General features: G+C 35.0%; 2 long non-coding RNA genes across 2 annotated transcripts; both read left to right on the top strand.

The window, feature by feature from the left end:
• Positions 1–4,525: 4,525 nt before the first annotated feature.
• Positions 4,526–6,055, top strand: LOC137406585 (uncharacterized). Its single transcript, XR_010979910.1, has 3 exons — positions 4,526–4,594; positions 5,293–5,424; positions 5,605–6,055. It is a non-coding gene; the product is annotated as an uncharacterized lncRNA (long non-coding RNA).
• A 14,403-nt stretch (positions 6,056–20,458) lies between these two features.
• On the top strand, positions 20,459–22,358 carry LOC137406637 (uncharacterized). Its single transcript, XR_010979927.1, has 3 exons — positions 20,459–20,541; positions 21,614–21,745; positions 21,942–22,358. It is a non-coding gene; the product is annotated as an uncharacterized lncRNA (long non-coding RNA).
• Positions 22,359–26,064: the final 3,706 nt, after the last annotated feature.

A 26,064-nucleotide genomic window follows, 5' to 3' on the forward strand; every position in this document is an offset into this window, starting at 1 on the left:
TTGTGTTACTGTAATAGTAAAACTATATACACCGAACTCTTCAACTGAAGTTGTTTTTTCTTGAAAAGTTAGTGCTCGCATCTATATTGACCTTCATTAAACTAGAAATTCCCCTGTCATACAGCCCGCGACCAAAGTGATATTGGAAAAAAGAAAGGGTACTGTCGGTTGAGAAATGCAATATTATCAGTCAAATGGCATTGCAGTCCAATAGGATAACTGCAATGGTAGCTGCAATGGCGGCTGCAATGTACTGGGTGTTATTATGTACAACAAACAGCAATAATGAAAGGGAAAGATTAAATGTTTTTATCACTCCCCTGCAATAGAAGAAATGCAATATTAGAAGTAAAATGGCAAGCTGCTGTGTAATATACACATGCTGGGGGCTGTATATCATTGGTGATAACAACCAATATATCAAGAAGCTGTGATATTTATTTAAACAGATTTTAGCTGTTTGTCATAGAAATAGATGTATATCTATAAGAAAATGTAGACCTATTACTTAATTTGCAAATATTAAAAACGGCTTGGCAGTACCGCGATATTGGGCACAGCCGCAGTATCATCAACAAAATCTTTAGAAAAATAATAACAGTAACATATTGCACACCATCGGTCAATATGTACTTCGATCTTGAAAATTCGAATGATTATTCTTATAACTAAATTTTATAATAATCTTATAAAATCAAATAATTATTCTTACAATTAAATACTGTAATAATCTTATAAGAATCGTTAGAAAAATATCATCAATCAAATAATCAAAAAATGTTCTCGTCATAAAGGGGCATTGTAGTTCGGCTCTAGCTTGTACATAAGTTGTAAAGAATTTCGGCTAACGATTTGAATAATTTAATGAAACTTTTGGTGATTGGACAAAAAACATAGGCTGATAAACTGTGTACCACAATTTCGTACCTGTAAATTGGTTTACGCCTCAAACGGTCTACGTTTATTACAGAAACCTTCGGATAAATTCGATTACAAGTAAACAATGCCATAAACTGGTGAAATGAGCACGGTTTTCTCTTGAAATGCGCACTGCTAAATAGTTCTACTATCTGTCATACGGCTTTATTGGCGTATCGTAGGCCGGCCTTAACTTTTATTAAACCAAGCTTTTCAAGCGTTTTGTGGCGATTTTCGGCCAAGTTAATCTGTCTATTTTTGTATAATCCGATCAGATGGGTAAGTTTTAAGATACTGTCGACAATTTACAAAGACTTGGTACCATATTTAAATAGGCTTATATGTGTTTTGTATTGTTATTATACTTTAACGACTTTACAAAACGATGGTTAAATTTGTTGATGAGATTTCGAAACAAGGGTTTGCGACGTTGTTGATGAATAATTTTCGTAAGTTGTGTGCACATGCGTTTATCATAAAAACTCTCAAACTTTGCTCCGCTCATTTGGTCGTGGGATTAGTAATTATTATCAACATTAATAGTGTCATTTTCAAAAAATTCAGCTTACGTATTTGCAATGCAAGCCTCACCATTTGTGGTGTTGCTGCAGCACTGACACAAACAGACTCTTATCGAGGGTTGCCATTGGTTACTAGCCCTACCTAAAATGGTATGAGCTAATGTATGTATCAGTGTGTTTGAAATAAATTCAAAAGAATTTAGTATTATTTGAAGGCCCAATTTTGTATTTTATATTTATATTAGACAACATTTACAGTATGCCATTAATCTAGCAGATGCCTGTCAAAATTGCTGCTCAATGGTTATGCCGGAGAGGATGGTAATCACTATAAATTTAGAAAGGTAAGCAGGGATATTACAGTTTGGTATAAAATCGGTAAATTATTTTAATCTTTTAATATTTTAATCAGTTAATTATTTTAATCAATGCTAAAAGAGGGCTGGTCTTAAAGAAACATTTTAGTTTAATTGGCGACTTAACTAGTTTAACATCTGGAAAAAGACTCAACTAAGCCATATAACAGTACGTAGCACATACTACTAATAGTTTTATGCATAATTAAAAAAAATTACGCAGCTGGTAACATGACCACAAGATGAATCAGCATCGTAATCTGTTAAATTTTAATAAAACCGATTGTGTTGTTGAAAATGAATTTTATATTAGTATTTAGAAAAATGAAAAACAAAGTAAATTAATGAAATGCAGACATGTCTCTAAAATAATCTTTATATATCTGCAGTGACTATTTACATCATCATGTATTTTAAATACAAACTACCAATAGGGGAAAGTCCTCTATAAAACACCCTTTAGCAATCTGTCATCACATGTAGGCAACAATGATGTATGATTTTTCATAAAACTGAAAATATCATGACAGTCTATGCAGGTGCCTGCCAGCATCTTAGGGAATTCAATGAGCAGGAAGGTCTATAGTTTCAGAGAGTCAGGGTATTACAGCAATAACTCATCTATCAATCATTTTTATGTTAGTCGCGGTGAGAAGTCATTTTAATTGACTTTTTGTCTTTTATGGAATTTATATATTGTTGCTCTAGTGCTTGGTAAACACAGACATAATTTACTCCTGTCACATAGTGTAGGCATAGAGGGAGTTACAATGTATGTCACTCATACTATGTATCTCTGACTAGAAAATAGCATCTTTATAAATACATGTACATAAGATCGCTGTTTATTGTTGCACCTTAAAGAATAATCAGAGTTATACTCTCCTGACACCTCATCCGAAAAAATATCCATTTTCTCCAATCCTCTCCATATCTCCAAAAGGTGTGCAATAAGAAAAACCTATTTGCTGTTATTTTATTTTTTAGAATTTTTTAGCGGTCCCTCAGATACTACTCATTTTGTGATAGGCCTAAAAGGTATTACAATAAAACTATTCAAAAAGTTTGATTTAGCTAAACAAGCTCAGACTCTTTTAGATTAACTAACGGAAATATCTGGCTATGCTCAGGTCTATGAACTGTGATTTTATTTTAGATGAACTGAGTTTACTTTTCGACTTTTTAATTTTGACCATCAATAGCATCAAATTATTACAGCATACTCTAGAATAATTGCCAATACAATCAATAACGTAATTTGATTATGAACTCATCAGTTTCAATGACATAACATTTAAAATACTGTTTCCAAATTTCAATCTTACATGTCAATATCTTTAAACCTTCCTTACACATTTAGAAGTTTAATTTAAAAGGTTTGATTTAAATTCTACAGCTGTGATTTAAGTTATAGTGGTGATGTTGAATTATTATGGTTTTGCCAACACAGGACCTCCAACAAAACATCAACATCTTAAAAATAAATTTAACCCTACACAAGTTTAACCGCGAAAGTTTCCTTTATATCTGACTTCTATAGTTTATGTTATGATAACAAAAGTAAAATATATTCTATAATGATGCTGTTTTTGCACTTAAGGAGCCTTTCACTTCAGTTTCCTAAAACTATATAGCCTGAAATCATCTTTGAATCCATAGAAATTGTCCTATGAAATTTTTTTCAAATTCCCTCACTAGTCTTAGGGTGTGTAGAAGACAAGCAGACAAACAAAGGCTATATATATATATATATATATAAATAAATCTATATGTTTGTTTGTTGTATGTGCAGTCTATAGCACTCGATTGACATACGCACACTCGAACTGCTAGAAAAAAATTTGCTCAGACTTCTCCAAAAACCAAGCTTGTAGTCCAATGAGTCTTGAGAGATCATGATGTGTAAATGCAACGGTTATAAGAACAATTATTGTAGGTTGTGGCCAAAGCTAAATGGTTTAGGGCTAGTGCACTTGGCTTAACATCCGTGTACCCGATTTTACGGGTTCGGTTCTTGTGAGATGCGATCTTTTTATTAACAATCATACGAAAGGTCGGACACTGACTCTTATTATAGTAAAGATTCAGACTGGCCTAAATTGCTAGCTTAAGTTACTCAGATTCATTTGGCAAGAAAACTTAACCAATTGTAACTACATGTACATTACCTGTCAATGTTTAAAAGCTGTTTTAACTCTTGAACGAATGTGTAGCTTAAGAAGTAAGAAATGTTTTTCAACAATCTGCTTTAGATATGCTTTGAGCTTTCGAAAATGTAAATTATCCATTGGCTGGACACACACAAAAGTAAACAAACACCTTCATTTTAATGTTAGAATGGTAAATGTTGTAGGCTATGTGTTGATTAAAAATACATTTTCTGTGCAAAAACCTTTTTATTACTCATGCATTCTCAAAAATTTAGCAAGTTATATATAGATTTGCTTGACTTAGGAAAGCATGAAATTTCTGTAAAATTTAAAACTTTTAAACTATTTAAAAATCATTTTGAAAATAAGTTAAAGGATTAATGATATTGTTCCAACCTATAACAAATGTATGTATCGCCCTTTTCGTGCGAGTTTCTAATATATTTTATTGCCATAGATGTCAAACTTCCGTTCTACTTGACTGAATCTCAGCCAAACTAACACACTACTCTCATCAACACACATTCCCTGGCATTACAAAATGGAATGTCTTTAATCCTCCAATGATTGAGGAAATCAAGTGAATCTTTACTGGCACTGGTTAGAGAAATGGTGAGATGGTGCTATATTACTCTGATTACAGCTGCATGTAAGTACATAGAACTAGTATATATAGTTGTTTGAAAAAAAACTTTTTGGAATGCAAATATGAAATTTAATTCTTATTTAACACTTGAGCACACAATGCGCTCTTTCTTGCTGGACGTAACCAGTTTTAGCATTTATTGTACTGAAGACCAGCAGGAAGCCCAACTATGCCAGGAATTTCTCTCAGTTTTATTCAGATATCTTGTGGATGAGTATTTGGTTCCATGAACTAAATGGTGTTTTGAGACTAATCATTTCATTGACATAAAAACAGCAGAAAGCATCTGGGTGTTTTGTTTGAATAACATATATTAAAGAAATTGGAGACACCAAGTTTCTGCAGACTAACAGACAGACACACGTGCATACAATGACAAAGTTGAATCTATCAATATAGATATGCATAAATGCGTAAGTTGATATTTCATCATAGCAGAAATTTGGTTGGTTTCAAGAATGCTGACCCAACGTCTGTCTCTCAGCTTAGGTGTGCAACATAGAAGCTAAGTTGAATGCTGTATGACAAGGGTTTAATGGCATGGGTTATGGGTATGGCAAAGGTTAAGGGTTTAGTTCTCAAGCTAATCAAGTTCACACAGTAGTCATAGACTCAATATTTCTAGCAAGCAGATCCAGAGATTAAGAAAGTATGACGATGTTAACATTCTCACCTTCATACCTTTTTGCTCTTTTCTGTAGGCCACTTAATAGAACCTTACCAAGCTATCCTCTGCTATGTATGCAGAAATTGTGACGATTTGGGAAGAATTTACAACTGTTCAAACAGCCGGACTACTAAGTATTGCTTTGCTGTGGTTCAAAATGGTTCTAGTAAGTCTGGATTTCTATACTATTTTAATCAGTAATATTTTATGAATATTTCATTTGGTTAACTAATCAAAGGATAGTCCTATTTTTATATATTGGTAGCACTATAAATTTAATATTACATGTTAAAGTGCTTTAAAACGGGCAATGTACTACAAGTAATAATCCTAGTTGTATATTTAGTTGGAAGATCCTGTGGAAGTTCAATTCTAGATGGCTACAACCTAGAGACAGGCTGTTACACTACAGATACATTGATAGTTTGCAAGTGTGATACAGACCTGTGCAATAGTTACATCGGAGAGACAACTACCACTATGCCTAGTACTACAGCCACAACTACAATTAAAACATTGAGTACTCACTTTTCTGTTACAACTTCTAAGCGTACTACCTCTATGTTAGAAACCTTGCCTTACCACAAGTTGGAAATTTGGAGACGACAGACAACATCTGGATCATCTCATACTGAACATTGTTTACACAGACTGATAACTACTATAGTAGCTTTTTGTTTGTACTTGGTTTCTCTTTGAAGTACTTATGACTTACCTATCATGAGTTCTTGTGTTAATAACCTGATGATTTTATAACTGGCAGGTAGATACTTTGTTGCTTCAAAAAACGAATCATTTATATTTTTATATGCACAGATTGCCTTTGTTACATTAGCAAAAGCAGCTCGTGCTGATAGATTTTACCTATGGTCATTTGCGTCTTGTGCGCGATTCACGTCATCATGGCTACACTATGCATAATGTAGTCAGTGTCGATTGGTTTATGACAACTGTTTCACATCTTTAAAGTTACTAAAACACCAAAATGCACCATTGACTTGTTCTGAGTAAGATTAATAATAATAATCATGAATAAATAGATGAATAAAAACTTGCAAGTGAAATAATACAACCTTTCTCTTTAAATTTTCTATATTTAATGTTTTCATTATATCTATATATACTTCTCAAAGTGTGTCCATTTGTATGCATTACGGCTATAGCTATTAAAATCTCGGAATAAAGAATCCATACCAAAGAAGATTCAATCTTAGACCCTACCATTTGCTAGTCAGACGCCCTAATCAATAGGCCGCAAAGAACGAGTTGATAGCTTGCCGATATAAGCTGCTATATGAGAGCACATACCCAACAGCTTTACATACCACGCAGGGTGATTGCATAAGTAAGTGATTGTCATTAGTTAGCTTACTAAAATTTTCCATTGGGAATCTGCAAGGCTAATAGCAAGTGGCAGGCAACTCTCATTACTTCTCATTGTTTATAAGCTGATTTTTAATACTCGGGCGACGCCGGGTAGCACCGCTAGTTTAACATAAGAACATAAAAATGCCCAGGCAAACAGGCATACACTCGCAATACACAAATAAGACTTATCGATATTGCTTGTTAATAATACTAGTGCATGCAACTACCACCTAAATGTTTGGCTATGGCAGCAAAAGCTTTTGTGAAAACCTCATCAAGTCTAAACTTATGCAGTTACTTTGTTTCAAAGCCAGAAGAGTTAGTAATTATATTTTAGTACTTTATATTCATGCAGACAGACGAAAAACTTATAAAAAAGGTTACACATGAGTTTTCAAGGTTACCTAAGCTGTAAAGAGTCCTCAACGTTTTTTATATTGTAATAATTAATCACTTAACAAAACTCACTGCAATATAATGAAAATATGTTTAACTGAGTTCTGAGTCAGTGCTGTAAGGTGCCTCTTGCGGGAGTGTTTTATAATTTTACTACCAAGTATGCGCTTACTGACTGTAAGTTATACTAGTGTAAGTACTATTAAATTGTCTGAGGTAAGTTAAGAACATGCTATTGGTTAGTTACTCCGATCTTCTTTACCTTCCATTACATCATTAACTGTTCATCAGTGTTAGTTGATGGTGTTAAAACTCAGTAACGAAAATACCATCCAAATACCTGTATACTCACAGTGAATATACAGACAAAAATAGATATCTATATTTTAAAATGTAGAAACATTGAAGTACGAACTACTAATAAGTGAAAATCTTTTATAAAATACACTTTAGCATTCTATCAGCACATGTAGTCTCTGATGATGTATGATTTTTCATAAAACTTAAATTAGCATGAGCATCCATGCAGGTTCATGCTGACATCTTAGTGAGTTCAACATCAGGAAGGCTGTAGTTTCAGAGAGCAAGGGTCCTACAGCAAAAACCCCTCTATCAATCATTTTAATTGCACCTTTATCCCTTGTGGAATTTATATATTGTTGCTAGCATGCTTGGTAAACACAGATATAATTTCCTTCTGTCACATTGTGTAGGCATAAAGTGAGTTACCACATATGTCACTCCTAGCATGTATCTCTGATTAGGACATATCATCTGTATAAATACCTGTATTTCATACATATTTTAGTCAAAATTGCTGTTCTATGATCTACAGCCCAGGTGCCCAAATGGAGGCCCGCGGACCTGATCAGGCCCTCCAGCTGTTTTCATCAGGCCTCCCAGCGGTTGTAATTTTTTTATTGTTTTGCCAATTTTAAAGAGTTTGTTTGGCAATGCATTATTGTTATTGTATCAGTAGTAATTATTACCGTACTTTTTGAACTATTAACTGCACCGCTATATAAGCTGCATCTGATTTATTTAAAAAAACAGTTATAAAACAATACATAAGCAGCACCTTTTCTACATGCCGCATAACTCATGACGGTGCTTTTAACACATCAATAACTTTGCTAGTTAAAACGAAACAGTTCTGTTAGGCACTGTTTTGTATGAAGTTATTAACCAACGCTTTTTAACCTAGTACTGCAGAACAGTACCGTTAGGCATTGTTTCACTTTTTTCTTTCACCCCTTGAGGCGCACTAGCCGGAGATTCCGGTTAATGCGCCCTAGCGGTATAAGAAAAAACTCGCAGAATAGCTGCAGCCTCTAATGTAATATAAATCAGCCTCTAATATAAATCAGATGCATGGCTCAGAACATCGGACAAAAGTAGCGGTTAATAGTTCGAAAGGTACGGTAGTTATTTGAAATCACTTGACCTGTATTATTGACAATACTGAAGTTTAGTTTTGCATTAGTGTGGGGATTTCTCAGCATAAATTGTTTGATTAGAGAATATCCAACAGTCCCCGTTCGATATTGGTTCAACTTAAGTTTTTTACCTACAGGGAGTTTCCCAGCTTGCATTTTCAAGACTTCGACTATGACTAATGACTTAAAAAATAATTCATAAGCAATCATGGCTAGGAGATTAGTAGACAGAGAAAACCGACGTTTTAATCCAGACTGGACAACGCAATTCTTTTTTCATGAAGAAAAAGGAAAACTCATATGTTTGATATGCAATAATTCAGTTGCTATAAACAAGGTAGCAAATTTCAAAAGGCATTACACTCAAAACCATCCTGACTATGACGGAAGATTTCCTTCAGGTACAGCTAGGAGGCAGGAACAGTTTCATAGATTAACAAGGCAGGCTAATGGACAAATGGCTACGATGAGGGGAGCTACAAGCTTACAACAAAGAGTAGCTACTGCTGGTTATGAGTTTTGTTATAAAATTGCCAAGGAAATGGCTCCATACAGCCACAGTGAACTGTTCAAAGAATGCATGGTTTCAGCCGTTCAAGCGCTTTACCCTAAAAAGCTAGACATTCAGCAAGCTGTTCAGTCGGTACCGCTATCTAGGAATACTTGTGCATAGAAGCTATTGCCAATCATGTGACCGAAGGTGTCATATAGAACTTGAACAGGTGTGAATCATTTTCAGTTGCAGTAGATGAGAGTACTAACATAAACGATGTTGCTCAGCTGAGTGTGTTTGTTCGGTATTATCTCGACAACAAGTTCAGTGAGGACCTTGCAGCGGTTATTCCACTGACAGAACGTACGGCTGGAGAAGATATATATCAGGCATTCAAGGTTTACATGGACTCCCATAAAGTGTCAATGCATAAGATAATTTCTGTAGCAACAAATGGTGCCCCAGCTGTGGTGGGTGTATATTCTAGTTTTGGAAATTGCCTGAAGATAACAATCCTCAGATGGTTGCATTTCATTGTATCATACACGAAAGCATTCTCTGTGCACAACTGAAATATGAATATAAAAGTCTTAGCTGGACATAATGAAACTAATAAACTTTCCCAGATCAAAATCATCTCTACTACACCGCCAGCTTAGAAAATTTCTACAGGAGTCTGATTCTCAGTGTGATAAATTTTTAGTACACAACAATGTCAGGTTAGTACCATATTGCTATTTTCGAATTATACCTATTTGACAAACTTATTTTCATTACATTTTGATGAGGTAAAAGAGCACTGCAAAGTTGTGAATATTGTCAATTATTTTTGATATACAATGTACTTTAATGTACTTGTGCAGATGGCTGAGTAAGGGTAGAGCTTGGCAAAGAGTATGGACTGTAAGACAGCATATTGAGCAGTTTCTAAGCGAGATTGGAGGGGATGCAGCAAAACGATTTTTAGAGATTCTCAGATCGGAGCATTCACTGAGAGACATGGCTTTTTTACAGACATTTTGGTTCATCTGAATGACTTAAATTTGAAGTTGCAGGGCAAAGGTCGTAATGTGGTAGAACTTTGGCAGGCAGTAACATCTTTTAAAGACAAACTCCACTGCTTTTACGAGGACATAAACAGTGATATGAACTACTTTCCAATCATCAGAGAATTTGCGAATGGTCGTGATGATGTTGTGAACCTTACAGCAGCACGCGCTTTTCTCATGGATGTTTCTTCAGAGATAGAGCGTCGCTTTCTGCCTTCGATAGTATTAATGACATTATTGAGCTGGTTGCATGCCCATTTCAGGCACATCAGCTTTGAAAAGCCCAAGTAAATAACTTTTCTCATGTTCAGACAGGTGTGGCAAAACTAGGACTGTGTGATTTAAAGGCAGATAAACTGGCTAAAGCTCAATTTGCTGGGCAAACTATTGTAGGGTTCTGAATGCAACTTGCTGTCCAGGAAAAGTATCCTACATGTATGCTATGCAATATGGCAGTGCACTTACTTTCTTTAGTACAACCTACTTGTGTGAATCAATGTTTTCAAAGCTGACATTTATAAAAAGTAGGTATTGGAGTGTACTGACAGAGGAACACACTCAACAACTCTTAGCCATAGCAGTAAGCAAAGATAAACCAGATATTGCAGCAATAGCTGCAAAGCAAACTCGCTTCCATGTGTCTCATTAACATTACAGACACTTCACCTGCGCAGTTGATTTTGTTAAGAATAAACCTACATTTGTTGTTATGTTACACCTTGTTACTTTAATGTTTATGTTCATGTATATATGTTTACTTACACAATGCTTAATATACACATACATTTACATATATACAGCTATATTCATACCTGGCCCTCCTGATAAGGCCTGGTTAACTTTTCGATCCTCCAGCAAAAGTATTTGGGCACCCCTAGTATACAGTAAGTGTCATAGAACTTGGTAATCAGTAACAATTCAAAAGGTATGATTTTCATACAACTCTAAATATCATAAGCATCTATGCAGGCTCCTACCAACATCTTAGTGAGTTCAACGAGCAGGAAGGCTGTAGTTTCAGAGAGCAAGGGTCTGAGGCTATAATCTCAGAGAGCCAGGTTCTTACAGCAATAACTTCTCTATCAATTATTTTATCTGTCAGTCGAGGTAAGTCATTTCAACTTTACTTTTATCTCTTGTGGAACTCACATATTGTTCCTATATTGTTGTATATATTCACATATATATGCTGTGCCGGAATAGAATTCTGTGGGTTTGTCAACAGTTACCTCCGAGGTTCTTTGATTGTGTACATTTATTACTGATCAGAAGAAGTTTGTGACCTAAACAGTAAATGAACTTATAAGAAATGTGAGACATAAAACAATGTACGCATGTAAAACAATGAACAACGATAAATTAAACTACATATAAAACACAAGACATGAGCTAAATACATGATAGTTAAGAAAACATAAAAACTTACAAATAGTGAGGGAAGCGGAATCCTTCCGGCATGAAAGTATTAATATAGATATAAATTCGGCTTCTGGCGTGTGCGATAAAATCTGACAGTGATGCTTTAACGATCGTCACTGTCAGCCAAAGCAGTTAAAAATGTTGCTTTTATAATCTCATGATGTTATAAAACTGATTGTTGCACACAGCCAGATAAAAACTTGGTCAGCCGACACCTTGGTTAAAACTAACTTGGGTGTCGCACAAGATACACGAAAGCCTCAGCTTGATCTCTAATTGTATGACATAATTTAAGGACTACAGATAGCTATATTTGTGCACACATATAATTAATAGATTTAAATATCTCCTTCGCATTAATACATGTAGCTATAAAATTGAACAATAGACAAGACAAAATTAAAAAGTATGACACATTCTAATACACCGACAGGGTGGACTTGATGCGAAGGAGATTTAAAACAAACAAGATCAAGACTGTACATAGTCCCCTTAAAAAATTTGGTTGAACTGTCGTTGTTAGTGAAGTGACATGAGATAATGATGGCTGGAGGAAGATGATAAGATTGAAACTGAACAGTGGTAACACCACCGCTCAGGGGATCAACCACAGAGATATCCTCCTAGTTTACAATATAAAAGAAAAGAACATTACAACATATAAAAGAAATATACAGTATAGAATACAAACATACCTAAACTACAGATCATTTACATCTACCAAAAGTCCTAGTTTTTTAACACTACAGGTCACTACAATGTCTGGGGAACCCCTGTACACGTGGACCTTCCCATCTACCCGAGTGTTCTTATAGGCTATGGATACTTTGCGGACCACACCATCACTGCTAGGATATACTGCTACAAAGTAACCTTGTCGGAGTGCATTACTCTTGGCCACCACAACAACAACACCAATCTGGAAGTTCCTAGGTGACTCTTTTCTTCGAGGTGAGGTGAACAAGTTGCTGGCATAAAACGTGCAACATCTCTTCCAGAACTGCCGAGACACTTCTGCAACTACACTGCGTTGCTGATCCAAAGAACTGCAGGGAACCAAACAACCAGGATTACTAGACATCAATCGACCCAGAAGAAAGCAATTTGGTGTCAAAACAGTTACCTCTGAATCACTACAAGCCAGAGATCCTAGCGGTCATTTATTTATCTGATTTGCAGCTTGCCTGAATGCAGTATCTAACTCTGAATATCGGAGCTTCTTAGAAGCAATAGCAAACTTTAAAGCTAACTTGATGTTCTTTACCAGCGACTCTACAGCGCCTTGATACCAAGGACTATTGACAGGTCCAAACACCCATTCAACACCACTCTCAACACTCAACTTGTAGATACTATTCTTGACCATAGTCTTCCATGCTTCTCAAAGATCCCTTTCAACACATACCAGTTGAGACCCAGGGTCTGAGTAAATCTTTGTAGGCCAACCTCTAACAGAACAGAATCTAATGAGAGCACCTTTGAATGACTCGGCATCATAACCTGGCACCGCCTCCGCATGGACAGCTCTTGAATAGAGATCTGTCAAGAGAACTCCATATGCCTTTCCACTAGTTCTACGCTGGACTTCTCCGCCAATAGTGTAGGGACCGAACAGATCTAACATCACATAACTGAATGGAGGTGATGCCTTCAGCCTTGCCTCTGGCAATTTGGCTAAATTTTACTTGACTAGAGGTGGTCGGACTCTTTTACATAAATAACATTGACTACAGATGGACTTAGCAACTTTACTACCTTGAGTCACCCAGAACCTCTGTCTAAACCTCTCTAGAGTCGCATCCCTACCTCTATGTCCCCCATCAACATGAGCATCACGCATGTAGATGCATGTGTAGGGATGATTGGCTGGCAACAAAATTTGGAGCCTTCCATCTGCTGACAATGGGTTGCTCCGACTGAGGCGATCACCAACTACCCACAACCCAGTCACTGAATCTACTTGGAGATTCAGTTGCTTGTATAGAGAGGTTTTACCTCTTTCCAGATTGACTAACATTGTCTTCTGAATGTCCTTTGCCACCAGACAACAAAATTCTTTATAAATATCAGCAGAGGGAGTGTTCGAGCATGCACGAAAAGTCTTTTGACGGATAGCCATCAACGCTCTCCCAACAGCCCAATGAACACTGCAAGCAGAACCATATATTGAGTAGTCCAACAATGGTTGATGCCTCACCACTTGAGAAACATTGGCCATCCTTTTTAGTCTAGGTAGAGCAGAAATATTATTCAACTCACTGACAGACCTACCAGGAGTTGGATTGGGGACCAACATACAACAATGAGTCAGGACCTGCTGCATATCCTTTGTGAAAACAGTTCTGTCCGACAAACTGGAATGGCTCCCAACCAGGCACCGCCCAAAAACACCTTCCATGATGCTCAAGTGCTCTCCACACTTGGAAACTTCGATCTTAGGGAAATAACCATGATAGCCTGTCCCAATCAACACATCAACTACACTGCCTCGCTGCAACGACTGAATCTCATCACTAGGGAACAACTGCTGCACAACATTGAGATCCAATGGTGACACTGGACCAGCTATCTGATTCATGCCATAAGCTAATATTGGCTTGGCATCACCAGCAGAGGAGTAAAGAGGGAACTCGTAGATAAAAGATTCACGTTGACTGTCTTTGTTGCCGATACCTACAATATCAAGAATTACACTGCGGCTTTTCTTAGCCCCAAGGCGATGAGCTGCTTCATGTGTTATGTAGGTAGCATCAGAGCCACCATCAAAGAATACGTTAACATATGTATTATTTACAGTTTTAACCTTTGCTATGGGAAGCACACAATTTGAGCCATTACTGCTGTTTGACACAGCACTGCTAGCAGTAGTGTTACACTGGCGCTGATTACATAACAAGTGATGATGATTGTTAGCTTTACAGTGTTTACAAGCGGTCTTTTCAAAACAAAATTTTCTATGATGAAGCGTACTGAAACCTCTGAAGCTTGCTTTACACTTTTTCAATGCTTCAAGCTTATCCTGAATGGAAAGCTTGATAAATTCTGAACAGTTTTGTCTGCTATGCTTACATAAATTACCCTCAGGGAAGTGAATAACACAATCAACATTCACACGGTTTGGTACGGGTTTAGTAGTAGTATTGAATGTCCTAGCAGCAGCTTTCAGTTTGGAAAACTGCTGGCCACTATCATATGACATGTCAGGTTTACTTGAAGGTTTTTCAGCCCTACGAAGACTAATACTCCGCTTTACCTTTAGAAAGTCCATAAGTGCCTGAAATGGATGCAGATTTTCAGAATTGGACAAAGAATAAAATCTTTCTTCCCACGACTCACGAATGTTAGGGGGTAAGCATTCACAAACCTCATCAACCTGAATCATTGTGACACACTCCAGATTACCAATCTGTTTCAACTGACTGAATCCCATTTCGACGTCGTTGACCAAACAAACTAACCCTTTTGGATCGCCAGTCTTTACTGGCTTCAACCGACGGAGGTCATTGAACACCGACTGAACACTCAGACTAACATCATCATAAATTTCAACAAGACAAGACCAGATGTCATCGTAAACGCCGGGGTCACATGAGTAGATGGGTCGAACATGATACACAGGGGCACCAGACAAAGCGTCTTTCAAAGCATGTGAACATTCTAAGTCATTATCATAATACATGGATGCATAATTTAACCATGCAGCTTTAAACTCTGGCCACTCACGCCTAACACTTGAAAACTTTGGGGGTCAGGTCGTTTATAGCGTGAGCTAGCCATAGATGAATTACTAACATGATCAGAATGCGTGTTAGGATGTAATTCAGAACTAGTCAGAGTACCCTGCGTCCGAAAATTGTCTATCTACCCTGAGACAGTAGTGCTGCCATGCTGTTCAGTGAGATCAGAAGTAGAGGAAGTATGCGATGGATGAGCAATGGGTGTTTGATTATGAGTGTTAGTCTCTACAAAAACTGATCGAGAGGCACTATCACCATCTTGTGCTTGCTTACTTTTTGTAAACCCAATTACTTTAGACACTTGATAAGACAACTCTAATATAGAATTGGTTAGAATATCTAATATATCAGTTTTATCATAACTAGATCCTAATTTAACTCTACACTGCTCATGCTTAGAAGTAAATTCACTGATGCACTTTTGACCTTTGGCTATGACATTTCCACTAGATAGAGAACTGCTATCATCACTTAAAAATTGTTTCAGTTCATCTGTAGCCTGGTCAGCTAAACGTAACGAAAGACTAATTAAAGACTGTAACTCAGCATGTTCTTTAGCGGCACAAAAATCATGATACAGTTTACACACAGTGGTAACCTCTACATTTACAGACTGAAAATATTCTACACAAGTCATACCATTTACTTTCTGATATGGTTCAAGCTCAAAACTACAGTCAGAAGCATCCTCGAGGGCATCTAGGTAATCGTAGTCTACATTAGTGAACTGATTACAATAGAGATCTACTAACGACTTGTGAAGATGATCTGCTTTAGAGCTAGAGTGATCAGAGATAGCTTGTTTGAGAGAATTTATTTGTCAAGGGATCTTAGACTTAAGAGATTTCCGTGATTCCTTGAGCTTTTTAAGTGTAGCTTCCATACCTGAGTTTAGCGGTGGTAAGCAGACGTATAATACTTAGCGGCAAGCACCCACATCAACGTAACTCCTCAATCTTCACCTTCAGCTTCAATTATTTGTCACTGTGCCGGAATAGAATTCTGTGGGTTTTTCAACAGTTACTTCCGAGGTTCTTTGATTGTGTACATTTATTACTGATCGGAAGAAGTTTGTGACCTAAACAGCAAATGAACTTATAAGAAACATGAGACATAAAACAATGCACACATGTAAAACAATGAACAACGATAAATTAAACTACATATAAAACACACGACATGAGATAAATACATGATAGTTAAGAGAACATAAAAACTTACAAATAGTGAGGGAAGCGGAATCCTTCCGGCATGAAAGTATTAATATAGATATAAATTCGGCTTCTGGCGTGTGTGATAAAATCTGACAGTGATGCTTTAACGATCGTCACTGTCAGCCAAAGCAGTTAAAAATGTTGCTGTTATAATCTCGTGATGTTATAAAACTGATTGTTGCACACAGCCAGATAAAAACTTGGTCAGCTGACACCTTGGTTAAAACTAACTTGGGTGTTGCACAAGATACACGAAAGCCTCAGCTTTATCTCTAATTGTATGACATAATTTAAGGACTACAGATAGCTATATTTGTGCACACATATAATTAATAGATTTAAATATCTCCTTCGCATTAATACATGTAGCTATAAAATTTAACAATAGACAAGACAAAATTAAAAAGTATGACACATTCTAATACATATGCTTCGCACACACAGACATAATTCACTGCTGTCTCATTGTGTAGACATACAGTGAGTTACCATTTTGTCACTCCTAGTATGTATCTCTGACTAGGACATAGCCTCTGAATAAACACATGTAGTACAAAAGATCACTATCTATTGTTGCAACTTAAGGTTGGTTCACACTATATAGGAGTTGACTTTTCTGCATTTGTCGTCGACTGTGTGCACCAAGATCTGACGGAGTCAAGGAAACAAGGCGGATAAATAGAGAAAAGTCAAACTTTCAGCCTTGTCCAACTTTTTTGATAGTTTTCCAAGCATTAATGACAGCCTGTGTTGTGTGAACAAGTTTGGTGAGAGGGAACTGAAGGGTTTAATTCTTTTGACTAATTGTCAAAACATCAATCATTGTGCTTGAAGGTATACTTCTTACACTCATTAGCAATTAATTACATACATTTTGTACATACACTAAATGGTTACTGCAAAAGGAAGTAACATTAACCTGAGTGTAAATATATGTCGACGAATATTTCACCGACAATTTTTTTAAGCATCCATAAGATTGGCTAATATAATAAAAGTAGATACAAGAGAGACCAGATTGCAAAGGATAAGAGATTGTAGGCAGATGTTAGATAGCCTTAATAAAACTGGTAAGTAATGGATTATTTGAAACATTAATTTTTAAGAAAACATAAAACATAAACTAGTTTGTAGGCTGACTGAGCATACACAATTTAAAGATTTTCTAGGAAATCTAGTACAGTTCACGGTATACAGTATAATAGTACAGTACAGTACAGTATAGTATAATACAGTACTGTATAATACCTTCAGAATAAAACTTTGATTCGTTTCATGATAGGCATCGTATGGTGAAAAATCGTACGGAGGGGTATAGAAACCATAGTAATTATATAATGCAGACATCTCCTGATAAAAATCATCAAAGTTTTACATAAGTGCTGTACATATTAAAAATTAGTAACAAAATAGTATGTTAACCTTAGTATTTATAATTACCTACAGTAGCTTTAGTATATTTAGTGAATGTATTGATTATGATCTGCAATGAAATGTGGTGTTGCAATGTGCTATGAACAGTACTATGTACCATAAAAAGTTATAATCTTCAAGACAGACATACGTATAACAAAACCTTTTAATTGACTTCAAATAAGTTTAGTTAACTAACTTAAATTTACACACTCTTAACGCTAGGTTTTAATATGTATTTTCAACTATCTTACTAAATTTCTACTTTCTATCACTAAAATTTTATCACTTATCAGTTCCTGTCTTCACTTTGCTTATAACCTTTCGGGGGCCTGTTTAAAAAAATTTTCAACTTAATTCGGCAAGAAAACCTGAACAACGCTGTTTTCGTAATGAAGCGGATTTTTGTTAGCAGGTTAAGGGATGTTGTCTGAACACTGGACTTTTTGTATGCAGACATCGCAACTCCAACTTTACTACTGGTTTTAAAGAAAAATATTACCGTGCTAAACATGAGAATTGCTAAACCTAAAAAAATCAGCTTTGGCGTCTCTTTCAGGCGTTGTGAAAGTATTTTCGGCAAATAGCATTTTGGTGTTTTTGTTATCTTGACATACATAAATAAGCACGCCAACTGCCAAATTTGAGCTCAGGCAAAACTTTTGTTGAGTTCGTATGGTGCAATAAGAGTTTTATGGGGAAGTGAAAAAATCATCATGTTCCACTTCGTAAAGTGAAAAAATTGTATATCAGAGTAATCTTATCCTGAGAGCGTACTCTACTTTATTTATCCATCTTAGTTAAAAATACAATTAACACAAGAGCATAAAACAAGAAAGTTGGAGCTTCTTCAATTTCCAGAATACAGCTCAGACTTGCCTCAATGCTTATTACGTATTTAGTATGTCTCAGCCAAGATTGGAGCTTTTCGGTGAGTTTTTTCAATTCGCTATATGACTACAGACAACTGATGAGTTCAATTCCTGTGACGAGTTGTCAAAACACCAATCAAAGTATTTGAAGATACACTTCTGACAATCATTAATAAATATACTATACACTTTGCATAAACATTTATTGGTTACTGCGAGACAGTTGTGCTAAAAGGAAAAAAACAGTAAACTAAGTGTAAATTTATGTTAAACAATATTTCATCTATTCACTGAGTAATTTTAAAATTTTCATGAGATCGGCTAATTTTATGAAAAAGGTACAAAGAGAACAGAATGCAAACGATGAGAGATTGTAGGAATATGCTAGATTAAGATAATAAATCTGTTAAATAAGTGATTCTGAAAAGCACTTGTTTTTAAGGAAACAGAAAACATAAAATATTTGGTAAGCTGAAGCTGGGCATACACATTGTAATTATGTAATGACTTTCTAAAACAATTTAGCTTAGTCACTTTTCATTGTACCTTTTTTATCACCTTTATTTTTGTTTTATTTTTTCAATATTGCAATGCAATTTTCAAAATGCAAGTTCAGCTTTTCAACTGTATCAAAGTCCTGTGTGTTTTTTATAAGTAAGTTAAAAAATATAAAAAAAAAACACATAACAAAATAATATTCGGCTACAAATCTACCCGCAGTAAATCTGTTTAACTTAGTCCTAAGTACTGCAACAAGGTGACTCATGCGTAGCATCTGAATGTGTTACAATTAAGTGTTCACTTACAGTCAAAAAGATTTGTGACAAGCCAAACCTATTTGCTGTTGTTTTATCTTCTAGAATTTCTTAACAGCCGCTCAGGTACTTACTCATGTTGCGATATAGTATATTGAATGTATTTTAAAACTTCAATTTAGTTAACAAGCTCAAATCATTTTAGAGTGGCATTTTAACTGGCACTGCCCAAGTCTATAAAAATGAAACTCTATCTAAATTAAATTTTAATTTTATTCCTCAATCACGTCATTTTCTAAAAAAGTTTATAATACATTGAACAAGTCAATCTGATTAAAGAATTATAATTTTTAATGAAAAAGTACTTAAAACAATATTTCAAGTAATCCATTTTACACCTCATTGAGTTTAAACTTTCCTTACCCATATAAAAGTTTCTTTTTAAAGGTTGGATTTAAATTTTGAAACTGTGATCTAGGCTATAATAGTGGTGACTCTGAATTAATAGGGGTTATCTACTACAAGGCATCTAACCTTGTTCTCAAAAACATCAACATCTTAAAGCATGTCTAAACCTACAGAAGTTTAATTACAAAAGTTTCATTTGTATCTGACAATTATAGTTAATGTTATAGAGAGCCTTTAGCCCCGCCTCCTACAACTAGCCTAAAATCATTGCTGGGCCAACACAAGTTGCCCCGCAAAAGTTTCATTCAACTTCATTCACCGGTTTCAGAATACATAGAAGACAAACAGACATTTGGTTGATTCTTACAATTATAAAGTTATTAGGCAAAATGTTGAAATTATTTGACAAAACCATGTTGAAATACAATACCATCATTCTAAAAACCATCATGAAATCAAGTTGATGGGTTAAAGAAATCGTTCCTATCTGTAACAAAAGTATATCACTAGTTCAATGTGAAATTTATAATGGATTTTGTTACCATGTTTGTCAAAGCTCAGTTCTACTTGACTGCTTCTCAGCCAAACCAAAGCACTATACTTTCATCAACACACACGTTCTAGCCTTAATCCTCCAATGATTGAGGAAGTCAAATGATTCTTTACTGGCACTTGTTAGAGAAATGGAGAGATGGTGCTATATTACTTTGCTTACAGCTGCATGTAAGTACATACAACTAAATGTAGTGTGTCAATAACAACCAGTGTACATTACGAAAATAGTGTGACTGTTTAAAAAATGAAGTTTGGGATGCCAATATAAAAATTAATTCTTATTTAACAAGTCAGCACACAATGTGTTCTGTTTTGTAAAAAAACTAGTTTTTAATTTTTGTATTAGTGAAGACTAGGAGTGAGCCAGCTGATGCCTAAAATCTTTTTAATGTTAAATATTCTAGTCAGCGAGTGCATGTTTAAGCAGTAATTTTCTGAAACCAGTTGGAGTTTGGAAAGCAAATATGTTTAAAGAACTAGCAAAAGACAAGCATATGTATGTAAATTTTGGATGAAATCAGCAAAATAATGTGGAAACGGTAGACAGACAAACAGACAAATAGCCAGACACATACACTTCATACTGCACATGGCATACCTCATACCGCAGCACACACCACACTACACACTAACCACTACTCCCACACATGACATTCCAGATACCACACACTATGCACCACACAACATATACCCCAAACACATTACACACCATATGCCACAAACTACACACCACACGCACACACACCGCACACACCCCACGTCATACGCTACCCACCACACCCACACACCACACACGACATAGCACATATCACACACTACATGCCTCGCGCCACGCACCTCGTACCACACACTACATACCCCAAACACACCACACCTACACACCACACCTACACACCACGCACTATACACCACGCACTACACACCACACACCACACACACACTAAACACTACACATCACGCTCTACAGACACAATATAGGCATAAATGACTGTATGAGCTGATATATCAGCATAACAGAGTTGTGGCTAGTTTCATGGGCGGTGAATCAGCTTCTGTTTCTTCCAACTTAAGTTTGCAGAGTTGGAAACTTAAAGGTATCTGCCGTATGACACTCCTTGAAGATTTTAGCCCTCAAGCTTATCAAGTTCACACAGTAGTTTTTAGCAGACAAACCCAAAAATAAGGAATGCATAATTATGTCAGCACTCTCTCTTTTAAACTGTTCTGTTTTTTATTTCAGGTTACCTAATAGAACCTTGTCAAGCCAACATCTGCTATGTATGCCTTAAATGTAACGATTTGGGAAGAATTTACAATTGTTCAAGTTACCAACCTACTAATTACTGCTATGCTCTAATTGAAAATGGTAATGGTAAGTTTTGATCTCTACGCTATTTCATTCAACGTTTTTATGAGTATTGTATTTAATAAACTATCAAAAGGTAAGTCTCTAATCAGAACAGTTTTTGTCTCTCTGGTATTCATCGCCGTATAAAATTAATGTTACATGTTAAAGCTCTTTAAAGAAGATCATCGATTGCCAATAATGTTTTTGGTCGTATATTTAGTCACAAGATCTTGTGGAAACTCTAAACTAGACGGCTACAACATAGAGATGGGCTGTAACATGCTAGGCACATTTACACTCTGCAAGTGTGATACAGATCTATGCAATGAATACATAGGAGAGATAACTCCCACTATACTTAGTACTGCAGCCACAGCTACAATCAAAACAATGAGTACTCACTCATTTGTAACAACTTCAAAGCGTCGTACCTCTATGCTAGAAACCTTGCCTTACCATAAGTTGGAAATTTGGAGACGACAGACAACTTCTGGATCATCTCACACTGAACATTGTTTACACAGACTAATAACTACCATAGTAGCTTTCTGTTTGTACTTGGTTTATCTTTGAAGTATTGATGACTTGTTTATACTGAGCTTCTGTGTTAAGAACCTTCTGATTCTATATCTAATATGTAAAGACGATATTACTTTATTAAATTAATATATTTCTAACAGTTCACGAGTTGCTTTTGTTACATTAGAAAGAACAGAGCATGGTGACAGATTATACCTGTGTTCATTTTTAGTCCCTTGCATAATTATTGTCATCATGACTACACTACAATGTATTTAATGTCAATCGATTGGTGAAAACTGTTTCGTATCTTTAGAGTAACTAAAACACAAAACGCACCGTTGAGTTGTACTGAGTAAAATGAAAAAATTAAAGTCAAGTGATAAGTTATAGCAGTGATGAGGATGAACATGAAATGTGTATGTACCTTTTAGTTCAGCTTACCTAGTATCAGCGATTTCACCAATTTAAGGTAGCAACTATCTATAGCTTATCAGGAGCAAAATCATCAGCATATAAAATTTACGATACAAACCTATGCCATTTCGAGGTAAGTCTGTAGAAAAGACCTCATTGATTTCACACTTCAATGATTGCTGGTAGTTATCTTCTCTGTGCTGAACATTCTATAACAACCACATTTACAAGTCATACCGATACCAAGCACTACTCTCTTTAAATTTGCTGTGTTTAATACTTCTACATCATATAAACAAACTGATTGCAAAAACAAACCTAGTTACTACTAAATTTCTAATAAAATTACAAACTAAATGATCCTTCTTAAGAAACTAGCTGCAAAAGGCTGGTTCTCAGAAACCAGATGCAGTTTTGAAACTGAATACTTTTTAGCAAACTGTCTGATGACACGGAAAATATTCATGTGAAGTTTTTTTGGAAGAAATCAAGCAAAAAGTTTAAAACAAAGCATTTACACAAACTAACAGACAAAAACACTCAATGACAATGTAAGGTGAATATAGATTATTAGATGAATGCCTGGCATTGCTCGGGTATCAAAAAAGTCTTTGGACCAAAAATTTGTTTTTGTTTAACATTGACAACATTTGTCATGAGAAAAGTGTTTTTGCAGTTCAAATACATTAAGAAAAAAATAAAGCAAATGTAAAGGTGTTTAAATGTGAAATAATTAGCGAGTAATGGCTAGATAGTCTGTTTGCCTACAATGACTACAAAGAAAAAGATTTAATACAAAATAAAAATGATGAAAATGTTGAATTAATAACAACAATGATCACGTTGAGGTGTGTGTGTAAAAAGGTTATTGATGTAACAGAAGCTATCCATCCAACCTTTGAATACAACAATACTGGTACTTCTTGATACCGGTACAAATGTAAAAATGAGATATCGAACTGTTTTTGTTGGAAGCCTTATTTGACCAAACAGAAAGAGAATGGAGAGAGAATGTAGATGCAATTGATAGTACAACAGCCCATGTGCAAAAATTTTATATTTAATAGTTCTTAGCGATCGCCACAAGGAAGAACCCGAAATCGGAACTGGTTATAGGACATTTGAAATGGAAAGGTCACTTTTGGAAGTTATAAATTTAAAAAAAAGATAAACAATTTTTAAAAAGCTTTTAAAAGTTTTTAAAAAGCAAAACAAATGCAGAAGGTGACTTCGATTAATAACAAAAAGTACATGTTTAGCATGTGCAATCGAAATAAGGATAAGTTTAAGACGGTTTAGGCTAGTGGTTAAGTGCGCTTATTAGACAACTTGCAGTTTGAATGCCACGAGTTCAAATCTATGTCGAACGTGATTTTTGTTAATATAACTTTGTTGCTATATCTGGGCAGACGAACAACAAGCAGATGACAGACAGACAACAGGCGAACACTTAGATTTATATACATATAGATAAAACAACCTAGGGAAATGTCTGGCGTTGCACTAAAATATAAAAGAGTTGAAATGCAAAAATTTTTTTCTAGCAACATAAACAACATCTACCATTCTAACTTTTAAATGAAGGTGTTTGTTTATTTTTGCGTACTGTTTGGTGAATACATTGTTCAAGTAGTCAAAGCTCGAGGCATGCTAAAACAGACTGCTGAAAAACAACTGTTACTGTTTATGCTATAGATTTCTTCAAGATTTAAAATAGCATATATGAACAGTAGCAGGTAATGTAGTTGCCATTGGTTAAGTTTCTTCATCCAATGAATTTGAGCAACTTAAGCTAGTAATTTAAGCTAGTAACTTAGATCATTACTATAAAAAGGGTCGTGTCCATCTACCTAAAGCCATCTTGTGCTTATAATTGTATTTATAATCATTATGTTACGCGGCATGCTCTCTTACACAATCAAGGATCTTCAGGAGTGCTAGTAAAAACCAATAGCATTTTCTGTAAGCGCACATAATTATTTTAATCAATGTAATAAGTATGTGTACAATTATTCTGCAGCATTCCAAGGACAGTGTAGCGTAGTAGATAGCATGCCCTTCTGCAGAAAAGGTATTGCCGAGTTAAGTGCAAAGCAGGTTTTTGTCCCTAGATTTTAATAGCTAAAATTGGACACACGAACAAAAGATGACAGACAGATGGCAGACAAACACTTAGATTTATATCAATAAATTATTTTACCTAATTTATAAAATATTTCTAAAATTTCTAAGAGCCAATGCAAAATTATGTAAAATAGTTAAATAAATTGTTGAGATATTCCACCAAAAATAAGTATCGCCGGGATTATATATACCTCTAATGTTGCTAAGATTTTTTATGATGAAAATCACTAAATTTTGAAACCATCTTTTAAAACTTGACTGAAAATGCATCTTAGGAAGTAATTTTACAACAAAGCTCTTTATTTTTATAATCTTCACACTTTATTCAATTCTAAATAGTACAATATGAAGAATATTAACTTAAACATGAACTAAAACCAAACATGTGATGGTCGTTGAGGTCCCACTGGTAATGCATTCAGATGTATCATTCAGTTTTATTGTGGTTGCTCTCTGGATAAAGATAAAATGTGAATTTCAAAATATTTTAAAATTAAAGTGAAATAACTTTTGTTACAGCTTGAATATAATTCACAAAAATTTAATTTTCAAATACCAGCTCTACCTTTATTAACACCTGCAAAACAGGGTCATGTTAGTTACTAAACTTTGCCGCGATAGTAATAGGCTCGCTTGTAAAATTATTACAATTACCTCACTATTTGATACAAACAAACTTTTAGTAAAATAAAAAATTTGACACTTTTAGCAAAATTTTCCAATTATAATTGGTCTTGAAACAGCTGCATTGCAAAAAAAATTACGTCGTGAGTATGACACTCTAATTCAACTCTGCTTATCTCGCCATCAGCACTAATTTAAAATTATTTCGGTCTCCATCTTCAACAATGAAAAACAGACTTATGTGTACATGTACAAAGTAAAATATACAAAAAATGTTGGAAGTGATAATTGTGAATTGTTCCCTGTTGGTTTTAATAACATAGATAGGCTTTACGCCTTTTTAAATATAGTAATACTGATAAGGGTATGTATGAGTAGAGACAATTTTCACAGCCATTACATTTTAGTGTACGTATAACTACATTTCTGTTAGTGACTTGCGATGTGAGCAAATACCTAGACCAGTAGTAAATTTGGATTTAAAATTAAGTTTTTGTATAATATAATATTATATAATATAATATAATATATATAATATATATAATATAATATATATAATATAATATATATAATATAATATACTGTAAACTGTGAGCTTGTATTACACTAATAATTGATAAGTAATGTGCTTTTAAAATATTCTTGTCAGTCGTTCTTTG

The sequence above is a fragment of the Watersipora subatra genome, chromosome 10, assembly GCF_963576615.1.
Source record: "Watersipora subatra chromosome 10, tzWatSuba1.1, whole genome shotgun sequence".
Taxonomy (NCBI): domain Eukaryota; kingdom Metazoa; phylum Bryozoa; class Gymnolaemata; order Cheilostomatida; family Watersiporidae; genus Watersipora; species Watersipora subatra.